Here is a 12,009-nt window from a genome sequence, read left to right as displayed (position 1 = left end):
CCCCCGGCCCTGGTCCCCTCATCTGGCCGCCCCAGAGGCCCTTCCTGTCGGCTCACTAGGCCCTCAGGAGGGTAAATCCAAAACCAGCAGAGACGGGGGCTCGATACCCACAGCCAGGAGCAAAGTGGGCCAGAAACGTGGCAGGTGTCATCAGAAGTCTGATTAGATTCTCCATGGAGCTGGAAACGCAAATATTGATAGAAGTCGGAAGACTTAGTGATCTTTAATCAGATATGATGTCACCTTGAACACCTGTTTCTGGACAGAGTTTCGAGAACATGTGACCTGTCGCACACGCTGGCATTGCCAAGGGAGGCTGATAGCGTAATCGCGGCAAAGCTTCTGGCCGGGGCCGGAGGGATAAGGAGGACATCGGGTGGCCCAGGCGGGCTGTTTGCTGAGCTGCCAGCACCGACCGCTGGGGCCTGGCCTACAGGACTCACCGAACCCCGCTGTCCCGATCTGGCCTGGCCTGGCCAGCAGACATGGGCCAAACAGTGAGCTGTTCTCCGGCCCCCGGAACTTATCTTGAGTCAATAGAAATGCTGGGCAGTTATGGAGGCTATTAACAGGGGCCAGGAGACAAGGGCTGCATTCAGGCCCACAGCCTTGTTTCCAATGAGCTCAGCTGCTCCACAGCTGGGGCCAGGGACAGACTCGCACCCCCCGCCTGCCAGGCCCGTCTTCCCCACTGGTAAACAAGGGGGCGGGAGACCAGGGACAAGGAACGGGGAGCTGGATGTGCGGCCACGTTGAGAGGCCCGAGAAAGTCCTCACGCCCCAGCAGCGAGGCGCAGGTACTTGGGCGGGGCAGCAGTCAGGGTGCACGGGAGCTGCCTACACAGGTGTGGGTGAACCAGGTGGCGTGTGGCCATTTCCTCCTGACCAGGACATGGTTGATAACACCTGCCTCTGCAAGACGGGGTTTTAGAGAAACACGCCTGATGGCCAAGAAAGCTTGGAGTCATTGACGTCAGCAAGAGTAGTGGGAACTTACACACTGGACCCCTGTATTTCTGGAGCGTTGAGGGTTGCAGGGGACCCTCGCTGTCAGAAACAGGACTGGTGTGGATCAGTGAGCAGAAGGAGATGTCATCCTCACTGACGCATCCTGTCCCATCTCCTTGGGCAGCTCTGGGCCAGATGAAGACCACTAGGGACAGGTGTGAATGCTGGGAGACAAGCTGTCTACGGATTGGGCCATACAGGTGTGGATGCTGAGGGACACACTGTCCACTGATCTGGCCACACAGGCGTGGATGCTAGGGGACAAGCTGTCCACTGATCTGACCACACAGGCTTGGACGTTGGGAGACAAGCTGTCCATTGATCTGGTCTCATAGGCATGGACACTGGTGGACAAGCTGTTCACTGATCTGGCCACACAGGCGTGGACACTGGGGGACAAGCTGTCCGCTGATCTGGCCTCACAGGCATGGACACTGGAGAACAAGCTGTTCACTGATCTGGCCACACAGGCATGGACACTGGGGGACAAGCTGTCCACTGATCTGGCCTCATAGGCGTGGACACTGGGGGACAAGCTGTTCACTGAACTGGCCACACTGGTGTGGACACTGGGGGACAAGCCGTCCACTGATCTGGTCACACAGGCATGGACACTGGGGAACAAGCTGTTCACTGATCTGGCCACACAGGCCAGTGCTTCTCACACATTGTCATGTGCAGGAAACACCTGAGGGTCTTGTGATTCAGGAGATTGGGGTGGAGCCCTGTGATTCTGGAGCAGCAGGTCCAGGAACCCCACTTTGAGTAGCCGGGCTGGGGATGACTCTGGGGGGGAAGCATCACCTCGAAAGAAACAGTATTGCCATTAAGCAATGCTCGGTTTTCCCTGAAGAGTCCAGGGTGGTGAGGGATGACAATTTGAGGGGCTGTCCCTCTGGACGGGGCAGATGGGACTCACAGTGAAGGAGGCACCCACTCAGGCTGGACAGCATGGAGACCCTCAGATTACACCGTTACCCAGGTCTCCCAACAGCCTGGCTCCTTCACTGTGCGCCCTCCCGTGAACTGGTGAAGCGTTTTAGCACAGAACCTTCCCCAGAGCCTGCGGCTAGAAAGCCCCTGTACTGGATTGGATGGTATCCCCTGAAAATTCATGCCCACTCAAACCCTCAGAATGTGACCTTTGGAAACAGGGTCTTTGCAGATGTAATTAGCTGAGGACCTCAAGATGGAATCATCCTGGATTTCTAGTGGGTCTTAAATGACAAGTGTCCTTAATGAAAGAGGGGACACAGAGATGCAGGTCACGTAGACATGGAGATGGAGATTCCAGTGGCGTGGCCACAGCCAAGGAGTGGCAAGGACTGTGGCCAGCACTGAGTGTGGGAGGGGCCTGGAGCCGACCCTCCCTCATGGCCCTCAGAGCGACCCACCCTGCTGGCCTCAGTTCAGGCTTCCGGCCTCCAGAGCCACAGGCCCTTCTGCTGTGTTAAGGCCTGCTGCGCATGGTAATGTATTCCGACGAGACTCTCAGGAACCTCACATAAGCTTTTGCCTGTTCTTCGGTAACCCTAGAGCACGGTTGCTATCATCTTTTTGTGCAGTATGCACTTGCTGAACCCTCCCGTGTGCCAGGTACAGGGTGCCATGTAGATGACACCATCCGTCCCTCAAAGGGGCTTGTTGCTTTAACAGACACTAAGCGTCCTGACCCATGGCCCCTTGGCTCACCTTTGAGTCCATCTGCAGGTGCATCGGAGAGCTCCCGTGCACCCTGACTGATGCCCCTCTCAGGTCCCTGCATTCCACTACTGTTCTGCATAGGAGGCTGTCTCTGTTGCCCTGGAAACTTGCTCAGCCTCACTCAGAGTGACCCAAAGCGCCAGGGCACTATCTCCAGGGGCAATCTCGGGTCGGTGACAGATGCCAGCCCTGGAAAGATACCCCTGCATTTCGGTTCTTCCGGCGGGCAGGGTCAAGGTGTGCTTCACGAGAGTTTCTCATGGCTGCCAGGACGGTGGAGCCTCAGCTGTCTGCAGCAGGACCTGCTTGTCGGCATCGGCCCACCCCCTTTCCTCTGCTTCCCACACCATCTCCCAAAGCAGACCCTCCGCTGAACCCTGGCCTCAGGTCCTGACTTTTGGCAAATCCAAAGTGAGGCCCATGCTGGGATTCAATTGCTCCCCTGCTTAGCCAGTCCTTTAGGAGAGGACATTACAAGGAGGCGAGAGGCGGGGTCTTGGGGCTTCGTCCAAGGCCCCTGTGGGAAGATGGGGGGCCCCAAGTGGTGGCCAACTCTGGGAATTTCCCAGTGCTGTGAGGGAAGCAGAGCATTCGGTGTGTTTCATATGGTGTGTTTCATATGGAGCTTGGAGCAGCTGGGTATGGAGGGCCACCTCTGGAACAGAGGGGCTGGTATGGGTTTTGGGCATCCAAGCCTGCAGTGAATGCTTTCCGGGCACTGATTGTGAGCCAGGCATGGTGCTGGGATGCCCAGGGGGTGGGCCAGTGAGAGGGGAGTGGAGTATAATGGGCAAAGGCACCTGATTCCATCTGGAATGTTCTCAAGAAAGGAGATTCGGGCTGGGCAGAAAGATCCAGAGGCTGAGGCTTGAAGTTGGGAGTTTAAGATCAGCCTATGCAACATAACGAGACCCCGTCTCTACAAAACATTTAAAAATTAGCCGGGTATGGGCCAGGCGCAGTGGCTCACATCTGTAATCTCAGCACTTTGGATGACCAAGGTGGGTGGATCACCGAAAGTCAAAAGATCGAGACCATCCTGGCCAACATGGCAAAACCCCGTCTCTACTAAAAATACAAAAATTAGCTGGGTGTGGTGACATGCACCTGTAATCCCAGCTACTAAGGAGGGTGAGGCAGGAGAATCACTTGAACCTGGGAGGTAGAGGTTAGGGTAAGCCGAGATTGTGCCACTGCACTCCAGCCTAGGTGACAGAGCGAGACTCAGTCTCAGTAAATAAGTAAGTAAATAAATAAATAAATAAGCTGGGTGTGGTGGCATGTACTTGTAGTCCCATCTACTCGAGAGGCTGAGGGCGGAGGATCCCTTGAGCCCGGGAGGTCCAGGCTGCAGTCAGCCATAATCATGCCACTGCACTCCAGCCTGGGTGACTGAGCAAGACCCTGTCTCACAAAAAAAAAGAAGAAAAAAGGAGATTCTGTTGAAAGCTACTTTCTCCCGAAGCTGGACTGACTAAAGAAGAAACTGAAGCTTGGGCTTTGGAAAGTCACAGAAAGAGCAGGACCTGAGGTCGGGGCGTGTCCCGGGCTCACAAGAGTGGCAGGAATCATCATTGCTGACGATTTCCTGTGTCCCCCAAGGTGCAGCTCACTTTTAAACCCTCCCGACAAGCCTGGAGTCCTCTCCTGCAGTGGAGGAAACTGAGGCTGAGAGTGTAGAAGGGGCTTGCCTGGGCCATGCAGGCGACCTGCAGTGCTAGGGCCACGGGGCGCATGGCTCCCACCAGGAGCACCCGGAGGCCTCCAGCAGAGCCGCCAGGATATGCCCTGGACACTGCCATCCTCGCCGCACACAGCAGGCCTCTCTGGGTCCTGCACGGAGTCCTGTCTGCCCTAGACTGGGGGAGGTGCGGAGGTGAGAGAGAGACCTGGCTCTCCCACCCCCAGCTCGGCAGCCCTGGGAAGTCAGCTAACCTTTTCAGCCTCAGTCTCCCCATCTGTGAAAGGGGCTAGCAGTTCTCTCAGAGCAGGCCACTGTGAGGGAGACATCGCCGATGCTGCTGTCCAGCCACGCATCTTTGGGGGGCCACGGAGCCCACCCTCTGCCATGAAAATCGGCACTGGCAGACACCCTCGAAGGAGAGCAGGGTACGGAGTGGGGACGGTGAACCTCGCACGGTCTCCTGAACCCCCAGTTCTGTCCAGAGTGAAGGTTGTTGCCCTGACAGCTGGCAGGAGGCTTTTGGCCTGCCCAGCGTTTACGGAGCATCCCAGGCAGGCAGGATTACTCTGGAGCCTGGCCTGCCCCGTCCCTAAGACCCAGAGGGATGCCCAGAGGACAGAGGCACTAGGGCACACCCTGGCTGCTGCACCCATGCCCTTGCGCTGTGACCTCGCCCCTCATCCTCTGCCGCGTGGCACACCTCCCTCCCCACTGTTGTCAAACACGGAGCATTGGGACAGAAACTGTGGAATCACAGGCTGTTGGCACCTGCCAGCTCTAGCTGCCAGCCCAGCCTAATTACTTAATTTGCACTAATTCTCATGCCATTAACACATGCCGCCTGAAATAACATCGCCTAGAAAACGAACTTGTCTATGACACTATTTTTAATCCGTTTTTTAGAAGAAAAAAAAAAAAGAGTCACACTGTCAGCCTTTCCAGATGTTTCCACATCTTGCCCTCTCTTTGCTCTGTGTGTGGTGCTACACTTAGAGGCAAGAGTGCTGGGCCAAGTTAAAAGGGAAATCGGCCTCCCCACGGGGCAGACCTGAGCATGCCTCTCTTCGGGGGAGGTCTCCTCGGGGTTAACAAGCGTCACCCGTGAGGGATCAGGATGACAGGCTCCTCCTCGGGTCCAGGGAGTTCCTGAGTGGGGCATGAAGGCCCAGCCACATCTCTAGCAGCGTACATGCATCCAGATGCCTGCTGTGACCAGACCGGATTTCAGTTCATGACCGTGTCCTCTCCGTGTCCCCTCCGCTCCCTCGGCTTCCTCGGGTCTTCTCCCAAATCAACCACTTGTACCCAAATCCCTGTCTCAGGCTCTGCTTTTTTGGGGAACCCGGACTAAGACAGCATGCCTGTTTGTCCACAGACACAGGTGAGCGCGGGGCAGCTGTATACATGTGTGTTTCATTCACGCATGTCCAGGTGGAGCAGGAATAACACCCACCCACCCAAAGAGACACGATGCCCGCATTGGAACATGGTGTTACCTCACATGGCAAGAAAGGGCTCTACAGAGGGGCTGAGTTCAGGGCCTTGAGGGACAGATGATCCTGGAGCGCCTAGGAGAGCCCTTGATCCTGCTGCCCAGGGGCCTGTGTCCACGCCTCAGCATCTGAAGCTGGGGCTTCTCGGAGGCCAGGAGGATGCCTAGAGGTGGGGCTCTACCCTCATGCTTCACGTCTGTGGCATTGAGGAGGGAGCCTGGCTCAGACTACCTTACATAAGAAAGGGTTTTTCTGGGCTATTGAGACTTTTAGGTTGACTGGCAGAGTGGACTTCAGGGTGAATTTGATTCAGCTCTGCTATGTGGCCCAGGACCTGGCTGCCTGGGCCATCTGTGGTGTGGCCGTGTCCTGAGACATTTTCCTTCATCGTGATGGAGAGGCCCGGAGGTCCTCCATGGTGGTGGAGAGGCCTGGATGTCCCCATGGCGGTGGAGAGACCTGGATGTCCCCATGGTGGTGGAGAGGCCTGGATGTCCCCATGGTGGTAGAGAGGACTGGACATCTCTCATCGTAGTAGAGGCCCTGGATGCCCCCCATGATGGTAGAGGGGCCTGGGTGCTGGAAAACCCTCTACCACAATGGGTTTCCTTCATCGTGCTAGAGGCCCTGGACATCCCCCTTGGTGGTGGAGGGGTCCGGGTGTCCCCCTATCCATGCTTCTCAGGACTGGGCCTGAGCACCCAAGTGTTGCCACCTCATTTGCTGAGACTGGGCCACATGCCCATACATGAGCCCACCCCGGTGGCCTGTGGTGGGACTGTGGTGCTTTGCTTGGACCTGCGTCAGGAGTCCAGGTGTAGGATGCTCACCTGGGCATCTTAGGGGAACAGGAGTGGGGTAAGCAGTGGCCCACCTCCCCTCTTGGCCTCTGCACAGGCTATGTGGTCTTTTTTCTTAGAGATTCCTGTCCTGCAGATACCTCCGCCATAATCCCAGTATGGACCCAGCTGAGGAGGACAATGGTGGCCCCATCTAGGGCACCCAAGGAGAACGTAATGGCCTCTGCACCGTGCCCAGTGTAGTTTGTGCACCTGTGACTCTTGATGGGCCACGCAAACCTGTAGCCAGGGTCGGGAGGCCTCTGGAGCGGACGGGGATGGAACAGCAAGAAGCAGTGTCACTGCCAAGGGTGTCTCTACCCAGGTCTGGAGGCAGGCAAGGTCCTGCACTCTCTATGGCAGGTCTGTCATCCTCTGGCTTGCTACAAACTTCAGACCAGCCCCAAGCATTGATTCCTGGGCAAGAGCAGAGAGCCACATTCCTGATTCTGTGGCAGCTGGTTTTAACCATACTAGTGTCCCTGTGTGCACATGTATAAATATGGCATGTGTGTGCCCTGGAGATGTGAGCTCTTATGGGCAGGTGGGCATCTGTGCACAGGCACGTGTGTGTGCATGTTTATGCATGTGTGTGCATGTGCAAAGGTGTATGTTTGCATGCATGTGCGTATATGCATGTGTTTTGCATGAGTGTGTGTTTCTGCCTGCATGTGGGTGCATGTGTATCTGTGTGTGTGCATGTGTGCTTGTGTGAATGTGTATGTGTTTGTGTGTGTTTCTGTGTGCATGTGTGCTTGTGTGTGTATATATGAATTTGTGTGTGCATGTGTGTTTCTGTGTGCATGTGGGTGCATGTGTGGATGTGTTTATGTGCATGTATGTGTGTGTCTCTGTGTGCACACATGTGCATGTTTGTGTGTTTCTGCATGCATGCGAGTGTATGTGTGCATGTGTGCGCATGTGTGTTTCTGCATGGATGTGTGTATGTGTGTGCATGTGTGTGAACTGGCTTTGAGGGGTAGAGGGTGGGACCAGGACATTCCTGGAGCCTGCACTTGACAAGCTGCCAGGCTGTCTCCATTGTCATGTCAACCAAATATTTTCAGCCTCCACGCCCAGAAGCCTCTGGAGCTCACTGTCTCCTTGCCGCTCACAAACCCTGGGCCAGACTTCCAAACCTCTAGGCAGATTTTGAGTCCCTTTTTTTAGCTGCTGAATGAAAAAAAATAAGCAAACACAAATCTGCTGATCCCAGGCCGCCTCCTCTTCTGGAGAATTTAATTTCTGAGCTTTGATCTGATACCAGGGCCCAGAGGACTTGCTATTTCTAAATAATGAGCTGAATGTTTGTGCTCCCAGCCTGAACTTTTCTGGTTTGGGGGAAAATATGACTTTCCATAGACGCTCTTTGATGCGGCCAGCAGCGCTGCCGGCCCCGGGATGAAAGGCCTCTCAGAGGGCAGGCGGCGCTGGGTGGGGCTGCCAGGCCGTGGTGCCCTCAGGACAATGCCCTCTGCAGGGGCCCCATCCGCGGGCCCCTCCCTGGGGAAGGGCGGAGCTTGCCCACCAGGAGTCTCTGCGCTGGGACCTTAACCCCGGGGCCACCTGCATGTGGCCCAACCTGTCTGGGGCCTCCTCACTCAGTGACTGTGGGGATCAGAGGACACCTGAGGCAGGGACTGCCCATTCTTGGCAGGAGGGGCTTCAGAGCTGGCTCCCCAGTGGGCGTGGTGCTCGGAGCTCCTCCTACCAACGTCATGCCTCAAACCAAGGCTGGGGGCCCCTCCCAAGCTGGGGGACACCTGAGCAAACAGAATGGGACAGCAGGCGCTATCTAGGGTACAGTGAGGCACCTGTACTCCTGTGGGAGGTGGAGAAAGGCACCCCCTACTTGTGGCTGCGGCCCTCAGCTGACCTACAGCGCTGGTGGCCACGTGGAGATGGAGGAGCCGGTGCCTGGGGTGGGGGCACAGGACTGGGTTCAGGGTCTCCATGCTTCTCCCCAGGCCCTCCCTGGGTACTGGGTGTTCTTGTCGGGTCTGCAGCCTGCACAGTTCTGGCACTGGGGGTCTGAGGCTAGGTGAGGGTGTGTGGACCAGGGAGACCCTGGCACCCCCAGCAGAGCCCAGCCCGCACACCCGTGCCCCTGGGGCTGTCAGTATCCACAGAACTGCCACACCGCACAGGAAATAATCACTCGAGGTCAGGGCTGGGTGACTCCAGCGCCCTCTCCCCTCACCCCCGCTGTGGGCAACTTCACACTTGGGAGAACATTGCCCCAGGGAAGCAGTCAGGCGTGCTTCAGCAGGCAGCATCACAAAGGGTCAAGAGGCAAACACCCTCAGTCAGCCCCCTCAATCATTAGCTTCTCAGCCAGCCTGCAGAAAAGCCATCAGGCCTGAACAAGCCCCAGAGCACAGCATCCCACCCCTGTCCTCTGTCCTGCCCAGGGTCCGCACGGGAGCTCCTGGAACCCTGGAGGGCACAGCACACACAGCAGCAGCAGCCCGACCTACCCGGCACTCTCTGCGTCAGGTGTCTCAGAGGGGGACCCGTGAGTCCCAGAACCTGACTCACGGGTCTGTGTCCACTCCTGGGCCAGTTGGGATTAAGAAATACTTAAAAAAAAATAATAGTTTCATTAACCAGTAGTTCTGTCAAAGGGTTCAAAATTCCAGGCAGGTTTGGAAATCACAAGGAACCCAGTAGGGAAAAAGTCATGAAATCCAAATAAAGGGCAGGCTTTAGTTAGTGCTGGTGTACCAGTGTTGGTTCATTAATGTGACAAATGCCCTGTCCTCGTGTGGGGTGATAGGAATGGAGGGAGCCAGGTGCAGGGCAGACTGAATTCTCTGTGCTGTCTCCACAAGTTTTCCGTAAATCTAAACATAAAATCTAGTGGATCACCTAAGGTCAGCAGTTCAAGACCAGCCTGGCCAACATGGTGAAAACCCTTCTCTACTAAAAACATTTAAAAAATTAGTCCGGCGTGATAGTGAGCACCTGTAATCCCAGCTGCTTGGGAGGCTGAGGCAGTAGAATCACTTAAACCCAGGAGACGGAGGTTGCAGTGAGCTGAGATGGCACCACTGTGCTCCAGCCTGGGTGACAAGAGCGAAACTTCATCTCAGAAAAAAGAAAAAAAAATCTAAACATAAAATCTAAAATAAAAGTTTCATTAAAAACAGTTGGGAGTGGACATCATATAGGATCTTGTGGGTCACTCTGAGGTGGATCCTGTGGGTCACTCTGAGGTGGATCCTGCGGGTCACTCTGAAGTGGATCCTGTGGGTCACTCTGAGGTGGATCTTGTGGGTCACTCTAAGATGGATCCTGTGGTTCACTCTAAGGTGGAACTTGTGGGTCACTCTGAGGTGGATCTTGTGGGTCACTCTAAGGTGGATCCTGTGGGTCACTCTGAGGTGGATCCTGTGGGTCACTCGAAGGTGGATCCTGTGGGTCACTCTAAGGTGGACCCTATGAGTCACTCTAAAGTGGATTCTATAGGTCACTCTGAGGTGGATCCTGTGGGTCACTCTAAGGTGGATCTTGTGTGTCACTCTGAGGTGAATCCTGTGGGTCACTCTAAAGTGGGTCCTGTGGGTCACTCTGAGGTGGATATTGTGGGTCACTCTAAGATGGATCCTGTGGTTCACTCTAAGGTGGATCTTGTGGGTCACTCTGAGGTGGATCCTGTGGGTCACTCTGAGGTGGATATTGTGGGTCACTCTAAGATGGATCCTGTGGGTCACTCTAAGGTTGATCCTGTGAGTCACTCTAAGGTGTATCCTATGAGTCACTCTGAAGTGGATTCTATAGGTCACTCTGAGGTGGATCTTGTGGGTCACTTTGAGGTGGATCCTGTGGGTCACTCTAAAGTGGGTCCTGTGGGTCACTCTGAGGTGGATCTTGTGAGTCACTCTGAGGTGGATATTGTGGGTCACTCTAAGATGGATCCTGTGGTTCACTCTAAGGTGGATCTTGTGGGTCACTCTGAAGTGGATCTTGTGGGTCACTCTGAAGTAGATCCTGTGGGTCACTCTAAGGTGGATCCTGTGAGTCACTCTGAGGTGGATCCTGTGGGTCACTCTAAGGTTGGATCTTGTGGGCCCCTCTAAGATTTTTGGAGTTTGCTCTCAGTGTTGGTACAATGACTTTTACTTTTGCAGGTGATGGGTCTCTAGGGACCAAGTGGATGTTGAGATACAAGGTGGACAGACTTTATACCAATGCCGCAGGAAGGAGATGGTGGCTTGGGTACCAGTGCAGGGGGGAAGGAGATGGTGGCTTGGGCCAAGGGGTAGTGCTGAAGTTGGGAGAAGGAGTCTGATTCCAGGCATGTTTTGAAGGTAAAATCAACAAGAGTTGCTGCCAGATTCAACATGGGGACAAGAGGAAGGGAGAGTCTAGGCTGAGCCCGGGGTCTTGCCTAACTAGCTACAGGGATAAGGCTGCACTGACCCAGGAGGGGAGTGGGGACGGTCAGTGCAGGGAGGGCAATGGGGAGTCGGCTCCGAACATGTCCTGTCTGAGATCCTGCTGGACTTCAAGGTCAAGAAGCCTCTTGGATTTAAATCTAGAGTTTAGAAGAGAGGTTGTCCTTCAGGGACCCATAGAGAAGCTGCAGGTGCTTTCCAGGGACTCTCTGGCATGACAGGCCTGAGCCTGTCTTTCCTTCTCCAGCGCGGAAGGTTTCCCGCTGTTCGGCTTGGATTCCTAGCAGCCTTGCTCGGCCTCTCTGCGCTCACCCTATGCTGCTTACAAGCAGATACCCGGGACCGCTGGGATCCTTTCCTCTACCCGGGATCTCGTCTCTCCCAGCCCTGTCTGTGTGAGCAGTCCTGACCTCCGATCCTCATCTTCCTGCTGGCAGACAGTGTTGAGAGCTCCTCTGAGCTTCCCGGATTCTCAGCGGGCCTCCCTGCTCAGCCCATAGCATCTCAGCTCATGCCGGTTATGAGCCTGCAGTTGCTCCAAAGGGTGCAGTAGGTCAGCTCACCTCCAAGCGTTTCCCTCCCCCACAGCATCACGGACCTTCAAGTCTTGGCTGCCTTGGTGGCTCTCTGCCACAGTAAAGCACATGTCATCATTCGTTTTCTCCAGCCTGGTTGATCAAAGCCAAAAGTAGACTCCTCATACTTTTCCTTTTTTTCTTTTTTTGACAGGGTCTTGCTCACTTGCCCAGCCTGGAGTGTAGTGGTGCAGTCACGACTCAGTGTAGCCTCGACCTCCTGGGCTGAGGCCATCCTCCCTCCTCAGCCTCTTGAGTAGCTGGGACCTCAAGGGCACACCACCAGGCCCAGTTAATTCATTTTTGTAG

This window comes from Saimiri boliviensis, chromosome 1 (assembly GCF_048565385.1).
Source record: "Saimiri boliviensis isolate mSaiBol1 chromosome 1, mSaiBol1.pri, whole genome shotgun sequence".
In the NCBI taxonomy this organism is placed as follows: Eukaryota; Metazoa; Chordata; class Mammalia; order Primates; family Cebidae; genus Saimiri; species Saimiri boliviensis.
The sequence above is the reverse complement of the archived record's forward strand: the minus strand, read 5'-3'. Positions refer to the sequence as shown.